Raw genomic sequence first — 22,705 nt, 5'->3', positions numbered from 1 at the left:
TAGAGTGGGGAGCAAACCTACTGCATTCCTGGAGTCTACAGCAGGGAGAGATGCTGATTTCCTGTACATATATTTTTATATTATTGAGGGGTGCATATCACAGCTAAGTTGGTACGCCTGCATTTGGCGTTCAAATTTTGTCAAAGTACTTTAACCCATCTCAGATGCTGAGCTTCATAGATTCTGAGGCCAGAATGGGATCATCTAGTCTGATCTCCCACATATCACAGGCCATAGAACTCCCCCAAAGTAATAGGAACAATTTTATAAAAAGTGTCCATCCCACAAGAGCTTATTCCCAAAATGGAACCCCCCCCCACAAAAAACCCCCACCACCCATTGCAAGTGACATTCTAACTGAGCTTTGGTGAGAAATCTATTGAGGCCTACGGACTCAGCAAGACTAGCTCCTATTTACCCCATTTTATTTGTTTTCCTCACTCTTATCTATAAATAAAGTAGTGATGGAGAAGCCATCAACTATGCAAAAGAATAAATAAGGCATGTAAATACAAGAATTTCTATGCAGATAATACTTTGTGGGCCAAAACCTAATTTCTGTATGATGGTATTATCTGTCTTTTTTAAAAACTTGTTAATACTAGAATATAACATGGGGGAAATGATGCCTTTTGAAACTACAAATTCTTTGGGATCCAAAAACCTTTCAAGAGAATCAAATGGAATAGTGATAGCTCTTAGGATAATATGCTAGTGGCTTGCCCTTTCTACATCAGAACGTATGATTTGTACAGCTAGAAAAAACTCAAAAAATTAAGTTAACACTTGTTTTGTTTTAAAGCTGTAGACATTTTGTAAAGAAAATGTAACAGTTTTTTGGATGATCCCAGTAAAGTACTTAAGACTGGTGAAAAGTCAGATTTGTGTAAAGGAGATGGATATTTGAATGAGCAATGGCTCTGAACTTTCAGCTTATCACTTAATTTGCTTTGCTCAGAATAGCTGTAGAATGTATGCAGATTTATATTCTTACCAGTGCATTAATTGGGAAGATACACATTTCAATCACTATCCAAGTAGCATATTACTGTGCAAATAATAAAATTTGCAATTTGCCTCTTTAGTATCTTATTCCATGGATACTTACAAGGCCAGACTGAAATTAATGAGGGCACAAACTAACTTTTAATTGTTGATACACTGTAATTCCATTTCTCCCTATTATTTTTATTGTTAAAGTATATTCTCAACCCAACATCTTGTTTCGATAGGACATAACACTGAAACAGATGATATGAAACAATAGGTTGGGTTAATAATGGAATATTAATGCATCTCATTTATATTATCCTCTTACTTCTGAAATCATAATTCTGATAGCACTAGGTTTTTGAGCAGACCTGGAATATCTGATGGAAATATTCTCATTATAGGTAAAGTCCTCAGCATGCAGTTTATACGTTTTAAAATCTTGGGGTAGCTACAGTTATAGCCTACCTATCCCTTGATGGGATGCTTTAATATTGAGTGATTGCATGTTATTTCTTATCACTGTGAGGATCCCAGAAAACTGACCCATGACCTTTATTTCTGGTATGAAATAGGGACTTTTTAAACTTTTAAAACAAGTTCTTCACTTATGAGTTTCCTGTAAGGTTTAAAGGACAGAATCCTCAACTGGTGTAAATTGGTATACCTCCACTGGCTATAATGGAATTATGCCATATTTCACCAGGTGCGGTTCAGGTGCACATGTTACAATCAATTTGTACAAATATTATATATATACATGCACACACACAACCACATAGATGTCAGAATGCTTTACAGGCACTCATTTAGAGATGGGGAAATTGAATCAGAAGTGAAGTGACTTCCCTGAAGTCACATAGCAGATCACTGGCTGTGACCCCAAGTCTGATTGCTTCATCTAATGTCTTATCCACAAGACAACACCAACTGTGTCATTATAATGGGTGTACCATTACTATGTGACAAACAGTTTTTTAAAATAGCTTAAAGCGATCATCACTGGGATTTACAAAGTCTCAAATACCTTTACTTGATATACTCCTACTTAGTGGCCTTTTGATAACTTCTTTATAAAAGGGATTTTAAAAAGATGGTATGGACCAAATAGCAAGACAAAGTGAGAGTTGTTTGAAAAATGCCTCAAGAGTTGAAGATCTGTGAAGTGCATGGGTTTGATCTTTCAAGGTGCAGAAGTCAGCGATAGCAGAGGAAACTCACTATCTCCAAAGAAAAACACTGAATGAGGCTCTCTGGGTGTATGAAAAGGCTTCAGTGATGTTATAAAACAAACATTATGTTTATATCTTGGTCTAAGGAAGATGTTGAATCAGAAATTATATATAGAGAAATAAGCAGACACTTGGTTGTGTCTTGAAAGACTTCAAGAGTTCAGATGGTTTAAAGTGAAACCAATTTATTTTCAGCACTTCCTGGAAGGAAGTCACCTGGGAAGAGCATCACATTAGTTCACCATAATTACCTCAGTAATTGAAGAAACAGGCATTCTGGGGTGTCTTTGCCAGAAAGAATGCAACTTTAAAAAAGGAGAGAGTGGCTTTCAAAGACAAGAAACATTTACCATATGAAGTGTCCCACCTGCATCCAAGACCATTGCAGTGGATGGAGAGATGCCTATTGACTTTAATGGAATTCAGGTACTGCCCTCTTTCTGTAACAGTTCAGAGCTATGTGAAGGTGACTGCCTCTAGTCAAATGACTTAAAAATATTCTTGAGCAGTGAAACAGAAGAACCAGTGGGCAAAGCAGGACAAGTTACCTCCATGCACCAGAGGAGGCAACTCTAAAATATTTCAGAACCAATAGAGTCTGTCCATCTTTCACAGCTAATGATCCACTCTAAAATTGTTGTGTACACCAAAAAGAGGAATTACGAAGAGGGCTGGTAAATTTTCTGTCAAAATTGTTCTAACTGAAAGCTGGTTTTGACTAATCTCCTTTGGACAGAACATAAATTTTGGTCAAAAATAAACTAAACACTTTTGGTTTTCAAAGACTACTCAGCCAAATTTTCAATTTGTCCAACAGACTATTTCCATGGAAAACTTCAATAAGTTTCTTCAGTTTTCCAAATGGGCAGAACACTTTCACCAGCTTGACTTAAGAGTTTTAGTCTCTTTTGCATTTTCATTATCTATAAGCGATGCATTTCAAAAAGTAAAAACACTAACTTTATCCCAAGTTGCTACTACCATTCCTCTCATAAGTATTTTTATCCCATTCATGATGAAGGTTTAAATATTTTTGTCACACTGGATATGAGTGGCTTCATTTATCATTAGAATGAAGATCATTCTGAGAAAGAGGGTGTGATAAGCTGACACCCTAGAATGGCTAAATAAATCCTTCAGTTTCCAATGGAAGGTACTATAGTTAAGTCAAGATAGTTCTTAACATTTCAAAGAAATGTAGAGTAGGAAGTAAAGAACATACCTGACCTTGTATAACACTGTGGCTATAAAAAGCAGCAAGGGATTACAAGGATACCAGCAAAAGCTTCTGGATAAGAAAACACTACTCTTCTGCATTCCCAAATACTTTAAAAATAGTATATTGCATTACTTCCAACTGACAAGCAGAACAGAATCTTTCAATATACCACACAGATACTGATGAAGCTCTTTAAAAATACCAAACCTATCAGGACTCCAGCTAAGTTCCTATAAAGTTTTAAGTACTTCATGGGATGATATGATTCTAAAACACAAATATACAGCTTTTTAAAACCACTTCTACACTTATTATAGTTATTCTCTATTTGCCAGTGCAGTCAGCTGTACTTATATTTCATACCAAACTATTCCTGCTGACTTTTCCATTCCAACATTTAAGCATATTATGTTAAGCAACTGAATCTTTCAAAGAACAAATCTTGGCGGTTACAGGAAGTTATTTGCACAAGTAGAACAAGCCCCAGAGCTTTGTTAGATTCCTGTACAAATAATGTGGATCCCTCTTTTGGGTTGGTCTCACACGACATTCCACATTTGGGCATTGGCAGGCTGAAAGGTATCTTCTGGAGCAGTGATACTCAGACTGAAGCTCGCGAGTCGTAAGTGGCTCTTTAATGTGTCCCCTCTGGCTCTTTGCAGCATGTGATATTAGAACACTGTGATTTAATTAACCACCAATCAGGATGCTTTTACTATGTTATTAACCAATTGTAGCTGATAAAAATAATAATACTTGGTCAGTCATTTTGCTATAAGTATTATATGTTTAAAAAATCCTAAATATTTCCTGTCATGCTGTTTAAATATGAATACATAGTACTACAGTAAATGAAACGATGAATTCACAGGACTGTGGCTCTTTTGGCTAAAGCTGAGTGCTAATTTGGCTCCTGAACCACTGAAGTCTGAGTATCACTGTTATGGAGCATTTCTGAAAATTGTATGTGCGTAAGGTTGCGATGAAAGCCTGCTGGAAGAGGAAAGTTGGAGTTTAAAAAACTAGCTATATGAACCAGACTTTATTATCCTATTGTACAACTAGCCCAAAACATACACCCTCTAAATGTTTTAGTGGTATCCTTCTGAATGGGTTGTGAATATTTTCTGTTTTAACAGTCCTTACAGTAAGATTTGTGCACACTGGTCATATATATATATATATATATATATATATATATATATATATCACTCTATCATATCAAGTACCCCTTCCAATCATGAATTATAAACTGCCATTAACTTCTTGGTGAAACATTAATTGCACTGAAAATTAAACAAATATATGCTAGATTGAAAGGGAGAAAATATTATAAATAGTAAGGGCCTGGTAACTCAACTTTCTTCAATGGAGTCACTCCTTTGAGAAGAAAATCACATGATTTTTGCAATATTGCATTTTTAATAGAACCAGATGCTCCAGTGTTTCATGTTCTCTGTGTATATAAATCTCCCCACTGTATTTTCCACTGCATGCATCCAATGAAGTGAGCTGTAGCTCACAAAAGCTTCTGCCCAAATAAATTTGTTAGTGTCTAAGGTGCCACAAGTACTCCTTTTCTTTCATCTCCATTAAGTCTGCTTTCTGCTAGAACAGAACAAGAGAGATAAATCTGGCTTACTGGAGGATTCCCTCAAGGATAGGAAAATATCAGGAGACCTAGGCCTGACAGAGCAGTGTCTATACCAATTCTATTCCTGACTCTCAGCATCTGGTGCACAGCTGGAAGAGAAAACAGCTGTAGAGGCTTGTTTCCTGGCTACCAGAATGGCTATTTAAGGGCCCATTGGTCACCAGTATGGCATAGAGCAGAACTGAGGCTGCTTTAGCCTATGCCACAGACCAGGCTGGGACAGAATAAACTATGAGGTGAAGGATGCAAAAATCTCCTTCTCCCCACCCACACTCAGCTGCATCCAGCACATACTGGACATAGCTGGGACTCTAACTCCATGCGTATTTCCAGATTTTTTACACTCAGTAACGCATGCACTATATCATACAGCAACACTGAAGCCAGTGGGAGTCTTTCCATCATATTTAAAGACAAAAAGTATTAATCTAAAACAAAATAAATCTATTACACACATGAATTACAAATACTTGCTAGAAATTTTGCAAACTCAGCGTGCGGAGGGGATGGGAGGACTCTGAGGCTGCTGTAAAAGCACAACACCCCCTATGTATACCCCCAGAGAAATAGTGCCTTCTGGGAGTTGAATATCCACCATGACCTCACTACCTCCCCCCCCCAAAAAAAAAACCACCCAAGACCCACAACACTGTTTCGTGAAGGACAAATCCCATCCTACAGACTGAAAGATCTCTTGAAAGATTTCAGTTCCGCAGAACTGTATTTCTCCCCTCCCCCATCCCTTTCAGGAGAGGCTCATGTGGCCTTGGGTTATTTTTTTTTCTATGTTGTAGGACTATGCCATAACAAGATCAAAGTACACCACATTACTCAAATCTTCATTCTCTACACACAAGCTGGGGAAATGAGAGAAACAACAAATGCTTCACCTCTATCCTGATTACCTGAACACTGACTTTGGTGTACTATGTCACTGTTATGTAGATCATTTAGCAGAGCTGTGTTTTCTCTCTGCCTTTTGCAAAATACTCTCACTGACAAGGCTGTGTATAGGCAAATTCTCTCTTCTGTCTCCTTGCAATATTGCAGCTCAAGTAATATTCATGGTGATAATATAATGGATGTGATGGTTTTTATCTCAGTCTGGTTAATATAATATATGACTACCACTTGTATAACAGAACAGAGATGCTAATGAATAGAGACACAATAATGCAATCCCCTCTCAGGAAGCAGTCCTTCCGGATCATAATTGCACCTTTAACTGCAGTTGGTTCTACTACAGATCACATTATGAGGCTGAACAGGAGCACTCAGAAGGTCAAAAGCAATGTCTTATTTCAGTTTCTCTAAGGCTCATTAAAACTGAGTGTCCCCAAGGTCCTTGGAGATTACATTTTCATTCTGGGGATGCCAAGAAATTCAAGTAATACACAGTATTTTATTAGTCTGGATGATGGCACTGAACATGCTTTCATAAGAACATAGATTTTTAGGGAAGCTGAAAGTACTGGAGCCTGGTTTCCATTAAGTATTTGGTATTTTTACAAAGCAAGATCTCCTCGAAAAATGGAGTTTTCCTTGAAATCCCAGAATATTGACAATGACAGAGTCTATTCTACAATACTAAATTTTGCCTGTCAGGCTGTCTGGAGTGGGTCTACAGCACAGTATAATCATATGGATTGGAAGGAAACGTCCATGTTCTATTTTAATTGGAGTCAATCCCCTTTTATAATCCTTACAGCTAACCATACCAGCTGCATGGATGATGAGACTGCCCTTGCAGTAACTTCAGTCGGGGCAAATCCAGTTTCCTTTGGCAATTTGTTCAAGTACACCATTGTCCTCATAATAAAGTTTCTTAGGGCTTGTCTAAATGGTGAGTTAGTACACAGCAAGCAAGGGTGGGACTCTACAGTGAACCAGCTTGTCATGCACTAACTGTTGACACTGCTACAGCAACACTTACTGCACTCCAGTAGTGTCCACATAGTAGATTCACACCCTGGCTTCCCACACACAAACTAGTCACGTAGGAAAACCCTTAGTACATTAGCTTCCATTGTCCCTTTCTGCAGCTTAAACACATGTTACTAGCAGCCATTATTGATCCCAGTGCACCTTACAGTATCTCTTTACATATCTGGATACTGTCCATCCTCATTCTTTTCTATTCACTGAATGTCCAGCTCTCTCAGCCTTACCACCTATCTCTTATTTCCTAAGCCTTTTATTACATTTGCTCTCCACTTGACCCTCTTCAGGCCTCTGTGCCTCTTAAGTGTTGCCCTAAATTGAGTGTAATATTCTAACTGAGGCATAACCAATACTGAGTGCACAATAATTACAAGGCATTGGTTAATCTCAAAAGGTTCAGGGTGTTTCTCCTAAAAGGTTTTACAGAGGCTGGGGGACAGGACCATCTATCTCCATTTGTGCACAACTTCCACAGGGCTCAGTCAGCATCCTTCCAAAGCATGAGCCTTCCAAGCGTAAATTCAGCTACCCTTCCTCTCCACAATATGAGCTCTTAAAGCTCCCTTTCCCCAAACTAGCCCTCACCTGAAAAAAATCTCCCTTCCCACACCATTTTTGTGTCTGAATCCCTTCCCTTAGCATTCATCCCTCTATGGGGAAGGAAAGCAACCTGGGAATTCCCTAGAGAGAGCTGTCAGACACCCCTCATTTCTGACAGGGGCCTCGCAGTAGCAGGAAGATGCAGAACAGCAGCCTGCAGTCAGAAGACTGTGGGGAAGGATTACAGCTATATTCCCCTGTATTGGACTGCTGTGAGGGGCTGAATTAGGGACAGAACTGGGCAGAGAATAGACGTTTCATTTTGTGCAGGATTGAGATACTTTGACATTCCCTTTCATTCCAACTCAGCATGAAACTCAAACATTTTGAAGTTCTGTGAAAGAAAATGTTTGGAGTTTGACTTATGTTGTAGAATATAAAATCAAACTATTGCAAAAGTCATTGAGAGAAATAGAAACATTTCATTCTGAAAACGGGACATTTCAACATAGTGTGGAAAAAATGGAAACAAACTCTCACAGACATTCATGAACTCATGTCACTTCACTAAAATGGAAGTGTTTAGTTTTTGACTCAACTGCATTTTCAGATGGAAGAGTTTTCTGTCTGAAAGTTTTTTTCCCCCCAACCAGTTCTAGTTATGGACTTTTGATCTCCTGCTGTGACATGAAAGCAACTAGGCAGCCCTAGTAAAGCAATCCCCCTTGGGGGGGGAGTGTTTTTATGGGAACCCACCAGGAACTAGAAGCTTAGTGCTTGAATCACCAGCAGCATTTGCTTGAGAGCTTGTGGAACACAGAGCATGCTAACAAACATCTTGGAGAGACTGGTGTGCCATAGTTTCACCCTGCAGTCAGATAGGTTATGATTGCTTGGGCATCTTAAGTATCAAGGTTTACAACATAAAATAAGCCAGCAAGTACAACATATAGTTTTGTCACTCTTAGTTGTTGAGAGCAGCTCTTCCTCCTCCAAGCAGCAGCGTTTCAGGTAGTTTAGTCTATAAACATCTGGGTAAATTTAGTTGCAATTAACCCTGTCAGGTTTATGTTGCCCCACTTTACTGGGAAAGAGGGACCACGGCAAGGAGAGTCCCAAGCAGCGTAGCTCCAAAGGAATCTCAGTCTATGACAGCCCCTGGAACTCCCAGGGGAGGAAATCTAAAACATGTCAGGATGTCTTGTGCAGCTTTCGTTGACCCCATGCGCAGTCTGCTCATGCAAACCAGGTGGAGGGGCAGGTAAGTCTCTCAGGCATAAAAAATTGTCTGATGAGACTCCTGCTTTTGAACTCTTCTGTTGTTTGAGAAACTCCATTTCCAGTAGGGCTGTCATCCTGCAGCTTTTCATCAGAACTAAGCTATTCACTTCAGGAAAAGACAACTTTACATCATTATAACAAATAAATCATGGTGTGAATGACTTAATGTATATATATTTAATTAGCAATTTGAACTCTGCCAGACTTCTAATTTCAAGAGAATAGTGAGAGTGACAAACTAATGAGGACTGACATGGGTCACTATAATTATAGACATTTTTCAAACTGCTGCGTAAGGAAATAGCAGCTATAATATCATTCATAATTCATTAAAACCTAAAACATTCAAGTGAATGTGAAATTGCTGTATGAGCAACTTTTCCTGATATGCTTTATGCAAGGAGAGCTATGAATAATGTGTTCTACTTTTATGATAATTTCTCTTGTATTCAAGTGACCTAATTTTGTCTCTTATATGATATGATTACTTTCATAGCACAAATTACAAAGCTGTGATGAATTTGAATAAAAATGATTATGACTTGACATTCCAATTCAATGTTTCCAAAAGATAATAAAATGAAGGTAACAGTGGTTTAGCACATTATATAGGCATTAAAGCTCTGAACAGCTGAAAATAAAGCTGATTTCTTTTCCTTAAGTTGCCATATTCTTATATCTGTAATGTAGTTACTGTTACAAAACATATAATTAAAAGTTTATAATTCTGAATATATTCTTAAAAACAACTAAATTAGCAGCAATCCAAACATTGTGGATGTATCTACTTTGACAAACATTTTTAATTAACTTTAATAAGTTAAGTTAACAAGGGACACAAAGACTATTCCAAGTTTTATTATTAATTATTATTATTTGAAAAAGAGGTGAAATGTTAAATTTCTAGCAGTCTCTCCTCTGTGGTACAATAGACTATCATGTTGGCTAAATTAGGTTGAGTCTGATATATGAATACACTAAACAGAATTGCACCAAAACTGTTTTGGCTCCCAAGAAAGGGGTAGGAGGTAAAGTACAAAGATATATCCCTGTATGGAAGTGTCTATGGCCCTCGTTCTACAAATACGATGCATGTACAGACTAGGGACTGAATGGCTCGGCAGCAGTTCTGCAGAAAAGGACCTAGGGGTTACAGTGGACGAGAAGCTGGATATGAGTCAACAGTGTGCCCTTGTTGCCAAGAAGGCCAATGGCATTTTGGGATGTATAAGTAGGGGCATTGCCAGCAGATCGAGGGACGTGATCGTTCCCCTCTATTCGACATTGGTGAGACCTCATCTGGAGTACCGTGTCCAGTTTTGGGCCCCACACTACAAGAAGGATGTGGAAAAATTGGAAAGAGTCCAGCGGAGGGCAACAAAAATGATTAGGGGACTGGAACACATGACTTATGAGGAGAGGCTGAGGGAACTGGGGATGTTTAGTCTATGGAAGAGAAGAATGAGGGGGGATTTGATAGCTGCTTTCAACTACCTGAAAGGGGGTTCCAAAGAGGATGGATCTAGACTGTTCTCAGTGGTAGCAGATGACAGAACAAGGAGTAATGGTCTCAAGTTGCAGTGGGGGAGATTTAGATTGGATATTAGGAAAAACTTTTTCACTAGGAGGGTGGTGAAACACTGGAATGTGTTACCTAGGGAGGTGGTGGAATCTCCTTCCTTAGAAGTTTTTAAGGTCAGGCTTGACAAAGCCCTGGCTGGGGTGATTTAATTGGGGATTGGTCCTGCTTTGAGCAGGGGATTGGACTAGATGACCTCCTGAGGTCCCTTCCAACCCTGATATTCTATGATTCTATGATACATAAAGTTAAGCATGAACATAATCCCACTGACATCTGCTAGCTTAAGTAAAGATAAGTATGTTTCATAATCAGGGCCTATGAGCACAAACAACTCATGCTCCTGTATTTGGGTCATCACCCCCGAGAAGCTAATATTTTGCTTATTTTTAAGAAATGGATACAAAAAAAAGATAAAGAAACTGAAGCCAGTTTTTAGATTATTGGCAGTGATCCCATTCCATGACTGAGAACTTTTACTACTGTGCACAATGTGTAGTGCCATAAGTAGCTCAGTTTAAGGTACCTATCAGTTTTATAAGAAAAAAATGAAGAAATAAAGCAAATTAAACAAAACAACACTTTATGGAAGAGAATAAAGAAAAAAAGCATTATAAAAGAAAAGATCTCAGTAATCACCTATAGATTGAAGGTTGATCCTACAACCTCTTATTGCTGATTAAAATGGTTATTAGTGAGAGTAGCCCCAGTGATGGTGGGCCTCAAGATTTAGGGATGGATTTTATAAACTTTTAGGCCCCAATCCTGCAATCTGTTCCATGCTGGTTCAGGGATTTCCCAGCACTGAGCAGTTTATAGAATCCAGGCTTTATGCACTCAGAGTAGAGAATCAAGGGAGAATATATAAGGAAGTTCAGCTCTGACTTACACAGCATAGCTGAATGATGAAGGAGTGACCATGAGGACAAACAAATTTAACTTGATGAAAAGAAATATGAGGTGCCAGTGACAGCAGATTTTAGAAGATTATAGTATTTAAAACAGGAGAAATTTTGGTGTGGACATGTGATTCAGTTATGGAGACAGAGAAAAAGAGACAACATGAATGAAAAAGTAGTAGGATTTGGTCACACCCAGGAGTTCAAAGAGAAACGAAGTCGAAAGCATCCAAGATTATGCCCTTTTGAGATAAAGTTTAAATGGGGTTGTGTGCATGAGCATCAGCCAGCCAGCCTTATCCTCCCACCCAGTAGAAAGGTAGAGAGAAGGAAGGGTCAGCCCCCATATTGCCAGACATACATTCTTTCATTCTACTCCCCACCTGATCAACATCAGTTGATGGGTCAGGAGTGGGAACACCTGGTTGAAAAGGGATCCTGGAGGCTGCGGTCAACACCACTGACCGGGCCGTTAAGTTGGGTCGGCGGCACAGGCAGGCTCCCTATTTTGCCCTGTGTGACTCCCAGGAAGCTGCCGGCATCTCCCTCTGGGTGCTAGGTGGAGGGATGGCCACAGGCATTCTGCGCTGCTCCCGCCCCCAGCGTCAGCTCAGCAGCTTCCATTGGCCAGGAACTGTGGCCAATGAGACCTGAGGGGGCGGTGCCTACAGGTGCCTCCTCCTAGGAGCCAGAGGAAGATGTCATTGCTTCCTGGGAGGCATCTGACGTAAGCGCCGCCCAGAGCCCACATCCCTGCCCTAGCCTGGAGCCCTCTCCTGCACCACAAACTCCTCATCTCTGGCCCCACACCAGTTCCCGCAGCTGCAGCCCTCATCCCCTCTCAGAGCCCAACCCCCTCTCCTAGGCTGGTGAAAATGAGTGAGTGAGCAAGGCCTGAGGGAGAGTGAGTGACAGAAGGAGGAGGGATGGAGTGAGCGGAGGACGTGGCCTCGAGAAGGGGCGGGGCAAGGGTGTTTGGTTTTCTGCAAATAGAAAGTTGGCGATCCTAGTCATGAGCAGCATTGGAGAGATAAGAGATATGCAGGTGAACAGCAGGCAATAGGTCTATCAACCTTGACATTTAATTTCTTCCTTTATAAGTGACTTGGAGGAGCAAGACTGCATGTAAATAAATAAAACTAATACTGTAATGGAAACACTAAATCAGAGATTAGTCTGGTCAAGAAACAATACAGATTCCTGGCGGAATTACTGTTTACTATCTCACTTGGAACCAGTACCTGAATCATAACAAACTGCAAACAACTCTTTGCATAACACACTGCAGGACTGAGACCTACAGCAGCTTACTAAAGAAACAAATCTAATCCAGATGCTTGAAACGGTCTAAAAACCCAGTACAAAACAAATGATCATCATGCTTGAAAAATTACACTTTAAGGTACTATTATACTTTCAGAAGTGTAACCGGAAAAATATAGATTATCTTGACTAGGAATCCTGAATGCCAGTGGTTCCCAAACTTGTTCCTCCACTTCTGCAGGGAAAGCCCCTGGCGGGCCAGGCCGGTTTGTTTACCTGCCGCAACCTGCAGGTTCGGCCGATCGCGGCTCCCAGTGGCCGCGGTTCGCTGCTCCAGGCCAACGGGAGCTGCTGGAAGCGGCGCGGGCCGAGGGATGTACTGGCCGCCACTTCCAGCAGCTCCCATTGACCTGGAGCAGGAAACCGCGGCCACTGGGAGCCATGATCGGCTGAACCTGAGGACGCGGCAGGTAAACAAACCAGCCGCGCCCGCCAGGGGCTTTCCCTGCAGAAGTGGCGGAACAAGTTTGGGAACCACTGCTGTACGTAAACAACTATTGCCTCTTCCTCTAGTGGTGGGAGAGATTAGATATACTGAACAATAGCAATGTCTAAGTAGAGAAGAGGTAACAGTATAGTACTGTATTTCACTGCTCTTCAGGAGAAAATAACCAAATTCTGCACTCTCTGATGCAAGTACTACCTCAGTGAAGTCAGTGGTGTTTCATAGGTGTCATAGCAGCCTAAGAAATAGCCTTATCATTTAGCTAATTGTTCCACCACCAAAAGCAAAAGGAGCAGAGAAGCAGACCTTTTGGGGTCTCACTCCAATCTCAGTTTAGAGAGAGAAGGACAGATCATTAGTAATCACAGAATCTAATAGACATATATCACAGATGTATTTAATTCATGGATCTTCTGACCTTGTGACATCTTGGGTTATTCACCCCTACATTAAGCTTTCTCTATGTCAGAGACAGCTGCCAGAGGTAGCCCTACATTTATCAACTGGAAAACCATGTTGAATGTCACCCTGCTATTGTCAAACTACATTTTGATACATGCCAGCTGGTTTAAATTTATTAGGAAGGATTTTTTTTTTATTTTAAATCTGGTAGATACCAATGAACATTTGGCAGAACTGTTTAGTCACAAATAAGCAGCACTGGTCTATAATTCTTTGTGGCTAGTCCATCTGTATCTGGTTGTCTGATCAATATAACATTGGACTTATACATAAAGGAAGCACTGGAATCCTCAGTGAAAAAAAAATTAGTGCCTGTAAAATCACTAGCATAAACAATATGCAAGATCAAGAAGAAAAACCTTACTGTCTATTCCTCTTTCCTCGGATCATCCACAGCCTGAGGGTCTTCTGATTTTATCAAAAGTTGGTTACATTTGGTTATGCTCTAAATAAAGATTGTCCTGGTATATTGTCAAGACTCTTTTTAAAGGGTATGTCTCTACATGGTTGACAACTTTGCTGTGAGCAGAATTTTTGTGATTCATTGTCACCAACTCCAAAACATTCAGAAATCATACGCAGGAAACTTCAGTCACATTTTCAATCTTTTATCCACACCCATGAGAGATTATTTAAGAAAAGAAAGCTAAGATTCTCACAAAATCACTCATCTCCAAGAGCTGGAGGTTTAAACAAACTTGAAGTATCACAAATTGTGCAGTACTCTAAGGAGAGTTTGTAACACTTGTGATTTGATCTGGCAGAGTTATAGCGAGAAATACAACAGTTGTCTATTCTGGGCTTCCCACGCTACACTCAAACAGCTATCTGGAAAAAATATACATACACTTAGGTGTCAGGCATGAAAATCTACTCGCCCACCCGTTACCATGAAGGTACTTTAATTGCCTGTGAATAAATTACTCTCCCTTTGCAAGTAGTTCAGTACAATTTTACAGAATTGTGGTTAGTCAATTGTACAGACCTAAGGCAAATAGAAAGAGCTTCCTGAATAGGATTTACTTAATATCATTAATAATGGTGTGGAAAATTTTCTCACTTGAATTAAACTAAATGAAAATGTTCATGGAAAATATCTGATTTTTCAGCAGAAAACTGAAGAGTGATTTTTGGCCAGAATTTTGTAGGCTCCTAGTTTCTGAATACAAAAAATTAAACTCTGGAAGGGGTAGGAGCCAGAACCAGTTTTCCAACCTGCCCTACAGATCCTGATCCTACAAACACTAAAGCACATGCTTAATTTGAAGCAGAGAAGTAGTTGAAATGGGCAGAAGAGAGTAAGTTTTGAGAACTGTTGATTTTCAGTATATCTGTTTGGAGAACCTGACACCCCATTTGGCCTGATTTTCATAAGGTGCTGAATACCCTCAACTCTGAATAATGTCTATGGGAGCTCAGCACTTCTGAATATCGGACTCCAGGTGTTTTGAGCGTGAAACCATAAAATGGTTACTCCTGACATCAGTAGCTAATTTTAAAAATGTTGGCCTTAACTTCTATGCCTCAGCCTCCTTATCTATACAATGGAGTTCTTAGTACTGAACTCAGGAGGACTACTTTGGGGCTACAATTGTTAATGTACATAAAGTACTTTAAGAGCCTGTTTAGATGGAAGGTTGATACAGAGTGCAAAGTACATCATCATAATGTATGCACATTTGGTGGTGGACAGGCATATGCTATCGATAATCAGAATTAATAAAATTCCAGCCTAGTTCAGCTGCCCTTCTTCTCTGTTTGATAAGTTTTCGAGCAGGAAATCTTCCTATCCATCCTGTCTCTCAACTAAGCATTAAAGACATTTGAATATCAGAATTGGGCGGGGGGGGGGGAGAAATAGCTCTCATATAACCTTGTTTGTGGTGTTTTTGTTAGCACGGAGAAGCAAGTTACAATGAATAGCATAGACAAGAATCCCACAAAGCAGTGAAAATATTACTGCCTCTTTCCTTCCATCCACTGTATAATGTATTTGTTAGATGGCTGCTTGAACTCCTTTATGCTACAGAAGGGTATAACTCATGCTAATAGAGTTTTCATTCACCAGGTACATATCTGAAGTTTCAGCACACATTATTATGTTCTGACAAAAGGAATACCTCTTTAGTCTGTGACCTGAACTACATTTCAGCCATTTTCACTTCTGAGTTACCTGTAGCCAATATCAATAAGTTTGAAAAAGTACTCTGGTCCCCATCCTCGATTACAAGAATAAATGTTTGAACAGCAAGGATGTTGGCAAGATTTCATCTTTTCTCTAGCCCTTGCCTGCTGCACCAGATTTTCCCTCCTCACTGCTATCATTGCATATTGCTGTTAATAAGCCCATTTGCCTCCTCTACTAATACTCTATAACGAACATTGACTCCTTCACTTAGTATTCGAAGGCTCTTAAAACCTGTGAATATGGAGTCCATTGCACAGCTGGAATTATTCCTCACTTAATCTCCTGTACAAGCAGTCATGCATGGAAAAAAAATGGCTGTTTTCCACAAAGAACTGGATGGTCACCGTACTAACTCTACCCCCAGTTTCCACTAGCTAAACATCATATGAGAAAGAAAGTTAAAAAACAATAAATGTTGTCTGTGTTCACATAGTAACTACACATCTAATCCAATTTTCTTCAATCTTGGCTTGTTTTGTAGCTCTAATTGAGAATTAAAATTCAAGCAAAAGTTGAAGTTTTTATATGTTGTACTATAATTCACTGTTTATAGGGTTGCATAAGAAATTTCAGCATATAGTATATTGTTCACAAGCAAAAGAAACAATGTTACTGCATGACGGTGTTAAATCCATAATGGCAGATGTCATTTTAAACAAGTTATTCTTCATATATGAATGTTTGATAAGTGTTTTTAATTGTCCTTACTTACTAAGCTTATAGTAGAAATGGAATTTGGAATAAGGGAGAAGTGTGAAGCCCCAAGAAAAATCTAGTTAAGGTTCAGGGACCTCCGGAAGCATTCTAGATCCCAAAATAACAGCTTTCCCTGTATTTCACAATGTACAATTTTACAACAGCTTTCATCCAAAGATTATTTACAGGGAAATTGAGGCATAGGGAGGATGAAGCAAATTATTGCACTTAAGCGTATTTCTAATTTTAAGCACACACCAAAGTGAATTAAGGCCTTAATAACTTGATACCACCATGTATCAACTTGATGGCAGACCCAGGAATAGAATCCCAGAGTCAGGACTGAGGGGGTCAATAGATACATTTTGGAGGCTAGAATGATTTTGTGTTTGTTTTTGTCCTGTAGCATCCATGAAAAGACAACTCTACATTGTATTTTATTTTTATCCTTAAAATCCTGTTTAAAATGGAGGCAATTTAAGTTTACCTGGGTTCCATAGTCCATGATTTGACTACTTTAACATTGAGGACAAGCATCTTTTCCTCAATCTTTGCTCTTTAATATGTTCAGACATACTCATAGCATTAGGAGTGTTCACTTACACAGGTGGTTACTAGAATTGTTAATACATTCAGCAGGGACTCAGGTGGTATAAGATATAGAACATCTCTGATTCTTCATGACCCACCCCCACCCAGACTTATGCCCTACAGACATTATTTTCAGACATGTATTGAATACGTTCTTGGCACTAGCTATTCTTCCAAAGTGGGTAAGCTGCACATGTCACCAACTGGGGTCAAGCTTTCACTTGAAAGAAGCATGCTAGAAGTTGGTGTCCTCTCTCTGAGCGTTGGTACTCCCCATCAGTGTCTGACTATTGCTGGACAGTAGACTGTTTTTCCTATTTGTCAATGAAACAGTACAACGTGAAGGTGTAAAATGTACAGTACTCTGCTCAGGAAAGAAATTATTCTCTTCCAGCAGCTGGTAAGCCTCTCAGATGAAAGCCTAACCAGGTGATCCAGGTTTTGTTGCCTCCCAGGTTACTGTGACTCACGAACCTGGGTTGGTACACAACAGCTACTAATGACAGGTTTCAGAGTAACAGCTGTGTTAGTCTGTATTCGCAAAAAGAAAAGGAGTATTTGTGGCACCTTAGAGACTAACCAATTTATTTGAGCCTAAGCTTTCATGAGCTACAGCTCACTTCATCGGATGCATACTGTGGAAAATACAGAAGATGTTTTTATACACACTGACCATGAAAAAATGGGTGTTTATCACTACAAAAGGTTTTCTCTCCCCCCACCCCACTCTCCTGCTGGTAATAGCTTATCTAAAGTGATCACTCTCCTTACAATGTGTATGATAATCAAGGTGGGCCATTTCCAGCACAAATCCAGGGTTTAACAAGAACGTCTGAGGAACAGTGGAGCGGGGGGGGGCAGGGATAAACAAGGGGAAATAGTTTACTTTTTATAATGAATCAACCATTCCCAGTCTCTATTCAAGCCTAAGATAATTGTATCCAATTTGCAAATTAATTCCAATTCAGCAATCTCTTTGGAGTCTGTTTCTGAAGTTTTTCTGTTGTAATATTGCAACTTTCATGTCTGTAATTGCGTGACCAGAGAGATAGAAGTGTTCTCCGACTGGTTTATGAACGTTATAATTCTTGACGTCTGATTTGTGTCCATTTATTCTTTTACGTAGAGACTGTCCAGTTTGACCAATATACATGGCAAAGGGGCATTGCTGGCACATGATGGCATATATCACATTGGTAGATGTGCAGGTGAACGAGCCTCTGATAGTGTGGCTGATGTGATTAGGCCCTGAGATGGTGTCCCCTGAATAGATATGTGGGCACAGTTGGCAACGGGCTTTGTTGCAAGGATAGATACCTGGGTTAGTGGTTCTGTTGTGTGGTATGTGGTTGCTGGCGAGTATTCGCTTCAGGTTGGGGGGCTGTCTGTAGGCAAGGACTGGCCTGTCTCCCAAGATTTCTGAGAGTGTTGGGTCGTCCTTCAGGATAGGTTGTAGATCCTCGATAATGCGTTGGAGGGGTTTTAGTTGGGGGCTGAAGGTGATGGCTAGTGGCGTTCTGTTATTTTCTTTGTTAGGCCTGTCCTGTAGTAGGTGACTTCTGGGAACTCTTCTGGCTCTATCAATCTGTTTCTTCACTTCAGCAGGTGGGTACTGTAGTTGTAAGAATGCTTGATAGAGATCTTGTAGGTGTTTGTCTCTGTCTGAGGGGTTGGAGCAAATGCGGTTGCATCGCAGAGCTTGGCTGTAGACAATGGATAGTGTGGTGTGGTCAGGGTGAAAGCTGGAGGCATGTAGGTAGGAATAGCAGTCAGTAGGTTTCCGGTACAGGGTGGTGTTTATGTGACCATCGTTTATTAGCACTGTAGTGTCGAGGAAGTGGATCTCTTGTGTGGACTGGACCAGGCTGAGGTTGATGGTGGGATGGAAATTGTTGAAATCATGGTGGAATTCCTCAAGGGCTTCTTTTCCATGGGTCCAGATGATAAAGATGTCATCAATATAGCGCAAGTAGAGTAGGGGCGTTAGGGGACAAGAGCTGAGGAAGCGTTGTTCTAAGTCAGCCATAAAAATGTTGGCATACTGTGGGGCCACGCGGGCACCCATAGCAGTGCCGCTGATTTGAAGGTATACATTGTCCCCAAATGTAAAATAGTTATGGGTAAGGACAAAGTCACAAAGTTCAGCCACCAGGTTAGCCGTGACATGATCGGGGATAAAGCAGCATCACTTGCCCCACAACCTCAGCCATGCAGAACACAATGCCATCCACAGCCTCAGAAACAACTCTGACATCATAATCAAAAAAGCTGACAAAGGAGGTGCTGTTGTCATCATGAATAGGTAGGAATATGAACAAGAGGCTGCTTGGCAGCTCTCCAACACCACTTTCTACAAGCCATTACCCTCTGATCCCACTGAGAGTTACCAAAAGAAACTACAGCATTTGCTCAAGAAACTCCCTGAAAAAGCACAAGATCAAATCCGCACAGACACACCCCTGGAACCCCGACCTGGGATATTCTATCTACTACCCAAGATCCATAAACCTGGAAATCCTGGGCACCCCATCATCTCAGGCATTGGCACCCTGACAGCAGGATTGTCTGGCTATGTAGACTCCCTCCTCAGGCCCTACGCTACCAGCACTCCCAGCTACCTTCGAGACACCACTGACTTCCTGAGGAAACTACAATCCATCAGTGATCTTCCTGATAACACCATCCTGGCCACTATGGATGCAGAAGCCCTCTACACCAACATTCAACAAAAAGATGGACTACAAGCCATCAAGAACACTATCCCCGATAAGCTATTAGAAACAGGAGAGTGGGGTTTTGGGGGGAGAGGGGGGAGAAAACCAGGATTTGTGCTGGAAATGGCCCACCTTGATTATCATACACATTGTAAGGAGAATGATCACTTTAGATAAGCTATTACCAGCAGGAGAGTGGGGTGGGGGGAGATAAAACCTTTTGTAGTGATAAACACCCATTTTTTCATGGTCGGTGTGTATAAAAACATCTTCTGTATTTTCCACGGTATGCATCCGATGAAGTGAGCTGTAGCTCACGAAAGCTTAGGCTCAAATAAATTGGTTAGTCTCTAAGGTGCCACAAGTACTCCTTTTCTTTTTGCGAACAGCTACTAAGAGATTGAAGTTGGTACAGCACACATCAGCATGCCTCATTAAAAATAAAGGCTTGTCGGAACACATCACAGCTGTGCTTTACAAACTACATCGGCCCCCTATTTAATTGATAAAAGTGTTTGAAAACCTAGTCCACATTAAAAGGTTTTTAATGGAAAGGAAACTGATTGCTTCAGTGCCTAGTTTATCCTTCATGATGTACAAACAGAACTATGCTCCACAGGACTGCTGCAGCTAGAAAAAACTAAGTCTGACTATGAAGTAATGTGGGGACAAAGCATTCTTGTCTGAGAGACCCCAGATATAGAACTCCTTGCCAGAACAGATTGGATTGATTGCAAGTCTAATGACATTGCGAATTAGCTGTAACAGGCACTTTTTTTTTTAAAGTAGAGTTGCTATCCATGGAGGAAAGCAATAAAATAGAACACATTAAAAGACTTTTACAAAGTTGCACCATCCTCCTCTAGGAGGATAGGAAATAAAAATGCCACATTTTGGTATGCATGTTCATGCTCCTGAAGTTTGTTTGACACACAGTTAACATGGTGACAACTGCCTTATACCTAACAGAGGTTAGGCAGAGAAATGGGAAATTACTTTCAAGGAAAATCTAGCATCTTTTGCCCACAGAAGATATTTCAACATTGACAGAGATCCCCAACCATGCATAGGCCTGGGTTGACATAAATCATTAAGCTTGGGGGAGGCCTCATTTCTTAGAAGACAGGATTAGGGAGTTAACTAGATCAGCAGACTGAAAACAGAATATTTGTGCTAAAATATGTAAACTGATCAGTAAGCTAAAAGACGAAGTGTCTGAGCTAGTTAAGATAAGAGAGGGAAGACCCATGAAACCATTTACTAAGAACAAGAGAAGCTGGGAATGCAAAGAAGAGATAAAGAGTAAGCTCCAACAAAGACAGTGCATGGACAGAGCATGCTGCATAGGGATTGGTTCCTGAAAAGTAACCAAGCAAATCCCAAAATATGTGATGCAATGTCTAGTGAATGTAATATGAGGTGTAAATGTATAATAAGGAAGGAGGTTTCTGTAACTTTGGATGTGTCGTATATCCTGTACCTATCCCCTATGGTTGAATCAGACCAACTCAGAGTAGCTTTGCTGTATGTCAGATAAATGAACCTGTGTGACGAGACTGGAGTCAAACTCAGTTCTTGGGGAACTGAGTGGAAGAGGTCTAGGAGGCTACCCCAACCTCATACACCGAGGTTCTTCATGAAAGAGTGAAACATCTCTACTCTTCTAAAACTATGTTTGCCAAACTACCATGTGTAACAGATTTTTTTTAAAAAAATACGTAGTGTAGTAAGAGTCAACTCAGCACAAAAGTACCTTATCATGGCTGGGATCTTTCTTCGCTAGCACCAACTGTTGTGCCAGTCCTGTGATGGTCTCTCTTCTTGTAACTTAGCCCTCCAGACACGTCATATTTTAGTTCCACCAATTCCAGGGTAACAAAGTCCAACAAACAATTCCAAGATCTTGCATCAGGTCTCCAACTCCCTGACTTTGAGCCCAGTAGTCCTCATATCCTTCTCTCAGCATTTTAAATTGTTCTTATCCCCTTATGTCAGGAAGCTACAAAACACCTCTGGGTGAGCGGCAGCTGCAGGAATCTGTTCCACATTTGTGTATTCCAGCTATATCCCTCTCCATCCCCTGGGCTAATTCTTTTCCCTGAAGGAACCTCTTGTTTTACTTAGGTCTCACCACTCATCACTACTACCCCAAAAATGACTGGAGAGGTCTCTCTCTGCAGCCCCTCAAAAGTCAGTCCAAACACCCCTTATGATTTATTACCTCCAGCTTCCTCCTAGCAACCTGCTTCTGGCCCCAGGCTTTTCACTGGCTTTAACCCAAAAGAGCAAACTTCAACTACCACCTGGATCTCCTCTTTGGCCTTTTTCCCATTACCCTCTCCTCCTTCCTTTATAAAAACACAGACCCTCCCTAGCTGGATTTGATCAAGTACCGCCAAGTGGCCTAATTAGGCTCAGGCCCCTGTTAATCCATAATTAACCAGTATAAAATTTATGCATCCCAATCACCATAGACATTCCATGGTGCTCATCACAACGTTATCTTTTGTGTATTTTCATGTATTCTGCAATTTGAGAGGTATTGGCAATTTGTTTTTGAGCTCGCAGTTCTTGTATTTCTGTCTGGTCCTAGTAGAACTACAGTAAGCCTACTGAAACTGTGGACTCCAGTTTTCATTAAGTCTCTCACTAGATGCACAGTAAAACAGCCTTGTATTTCAGTTAACACATACAACTGACATTATCACTCATTATATGATGTGTGCATGGCTCTTTACTAACATATGTCAAAGACTGGGCACCAACCTTGAGGAGCTTTCCACACAGGATTAAACTACCCCATTGCTTGAAAGAAGGAGGAAGAAATGTTTATATCCTGTACAGCCACATGACTTCACTGAATTTAGCCCAGTGGGTCAGGGCTTAGGCCCAGATCCACAAAGGTATTCCATTAAACACAATGAAGTTAGGAGCCTAAATACGTTTGTGGA

This window comes from Natator depressus, chromosome 8 (genome assembly GCF_965152275.1).
Source record: "Natator depressus isolate rNatDep1 chromosome 8, rNatDep2.hap1, whole genome shotgun sequence".
NCBI classification, from domain to species: Eukaryota; Metazoa; Chordata; order Testudines; family Cheloniidae; genus Natator; species Natator depressus.
Note: the sequence above shows the minus strand (reverse complement) of the source record.